General features: G+C 47.9%; 1 pseudogene; it reads left to right on the top strand.

The window, feature by feature from the left end:
* The window catches only part of LOC149589724 (large subunit ribosomal RNA), a 7,660-nt pseudogene that overhangs the window by 3,058 nt on the left and 2,102 nt on the right, over positions 1–2,500 (top strand).

The raw sequence follows: 2,500 nt of genomic DNA, 5'->3' as shown, positions 1-2,500 counted from the left end.
TATTTGGAATATCATCCCACCATAAGTGGTGCAAGTCGAAAGACTTGGCACCAGTTGAGAGCGAGGAACCCCCGCTGACAGAGACGACTCCATCTTCGTCTTCTGTGTCACAGCCGGATGCACCGGGATACAAATGTAGATTCTGTGACGTAGTTAAGGGTTCCAAAATCTCTCGGGGAAGGCATGAGCAGCTGGATCATGCGAGGCTATATAACCTTTCTCAAACTGCCTCTGGTAGGACACACTGGTCTTCTGAAGAAGACTTCATCTTGGCTTCGGCTGAGCTGAAAAGACGTGAACAACGCCAATCTGTGGAGGAAATGCTCCGCAATACAGAAATTTCAGGTCGTACGTTTGACTCGAAGAAGTCCCGGAGAAGGCACCCGGACTATAAAGCCGTCCTCAAGCGTTTGGAGGAAGATGGTGTGGGTATCGCGGTGAGTCCCTGTTCCGGCCGGGAGGATCCGCCACCTGTCCATCTTCCTTCCCAACGACATGAAGACGAACAAGTTGAACGTCCCACTGCTCGCAACTGTAATCGAAACGATGAGTTCCTTACCGTCTTTCGAAGTCATCTTAATATCGGTACGGCACTCGTACGAACAGCGGCTGAGTTTATTCTCCGCGAAGATGAACCGCACCTGGATGGAATTATGCAATGGCTTCCTAAGGGTAAAACTGAACCACGTAGACCGCAAACTAATCCTGAGGGTGGGCAGGATCATCCTCCGCCTTCTGGTCGAGCTAATAAAAAGAAGCCTAAGCGCCGCCCTGAAAAGCACGCTAAATATAAGCGTTTTCAGGGGTTGTTCAAGCGTAACAAGAAGAAACTTGCCTCGGAGATCTTCAAAAACTTCGATGAGATTGATACGAAGCCTTCTCTTGACGATATTAATGAGACATATTCTGCCTTATTTGCAAAGCCTTCTCGAGTCGATACAGAGGCTGTCAAGATAAGACCCCGATTGGCTGACACCTACTATCCAATCACATCGAACGAATTTGAGACTGGAATCCGGTTGTGCAGTTCTTCTACGCCAGGACCCGATGGGCTTACTCTACAAGACCTAAAGAAGGCTGACCCGATGCTGCTCACCCTCATTCTGAATATATTTCTTTTCAGAAGAGATGTCCCGAAAGCTCTTAAAAAATCTCGCACCATCCTCCTCCCTAAGAAGGGAGACCTTTCTCGTGCCACCAACTGGCGGCCAATTACCATTGCGCCAATATTGATCCGGATCTTTCATGGGATTCTTGCACGTCGCCTTGGAAAAGCGATCGATCTCCATCCGGGTCAACAAGCGTTTATCCCAGAGGATGGCATAAGCGGGAATACGCTTCTGCTCGACTACGCAATTTCGGAAGCCAGACGCAAAAAGCTCTCTCTCTATCTGGTATCTATCGATATCAGCAAAGCGTTCGATAGTGTTTCCCACGAGTCAATAGATCGAGCGTTGACTGCTGCGGGAATCGAAGGCGAAATGGTGAAATATGTTCGGAACACGTATCGTGACTCGTGTACGACGATTTCGTGTGCGGGCGTTAAGACCGGTCCGGTACAAGTTACGAATGGAGTGAAGCAGGGCGACCCGCTATCACCCATTTTGTTTAACGCCGTCATCGACGAACTGATTCGTCTCATGCCTGAAGGTGTCGGTTTTCCGGTCGGCGAAATTAAATGCAATCTGTTAGGTTTTGCGGACGACGTAGTGCTTCTGTCTAGTACAAGACCGGGAATGGATTTCCTTCTCGGCACCCTTAGCGCGTTTCTTGCCTCGCGAGGGCTAGACGCTAATCCGGTAAAGTGCATGAGTTTGGCTATTGTCAAACTGGGAAAAAAGAAAAAAATAGTCAGTGGAGCTAATGTGGTGTTCAATCTGAATAATTGTAACATTCCTGTTATGGATTGTGAAACTGTATTGTCGTATTTAGGGCTTAATTATTCCACCAAAGGCAAATTGCGAGTCAAGTGCGATAAGATTTACGCAGATCTCACTAAATTGCAAAGTGCGCCGCTCAAACCGCACCAGCGTATGGTAATGTTGAAGGAATTTCTGATTCCCAGATACATCCACACCCTGTCACTCTCTAAGCTTAATTCGCAAGATCTAACGGCTATTGATAATAGAGTGAAACGTTTCGTACGCCAAAATCTGCGCTTACCGCACTTCTCGCCGGTAGGGTTCTTTTATGCCGCTGGCAGAGATGGAGGTTTGGGCTTGGTGTCTTGTGCTACGCAAGCGCCATCGTTTTCATTAAATAGAATCGAGAATCTTTCTAACTCTTCATCCCCTGTAATAAGGGCGCTAATCGAAACTGAGTTTGTTGCAGCAGTAAAAACCAGACTTCGTAAACTCCTCGGTGCTACTGAACCTTCCTCGGAAGGAATCAAGGAGCTCTGGTTCAACCGATTATGCGAAACCATCTATGGCAATGGTTTATCTCAGGGGAAGGGCTGTCCGATATCGAACGCTATCTGCATGGACCCGACCCGAATTGA

Source organism: Phalangium opilio, unplaced genomic scaffold, assembly GCF_054372755.1.
Source record: "Phalangium opilio isolate 3A_F unplaced genomic scaffold, DU_Popi_V2 ptg000521l_1, whole genome shotgun sequence".
In the NCBI taxonomy this organism is placed as follows: domain Eukaryota; kingdom Metazoa; phylum Arthropoda; class Arachnida; order Opiliones; family Phalangiidae; genus Phalangium; species Phalangium opilio.
This window is presented reverse-complemented; position numbering and strand designations above follow the sequence as displayed.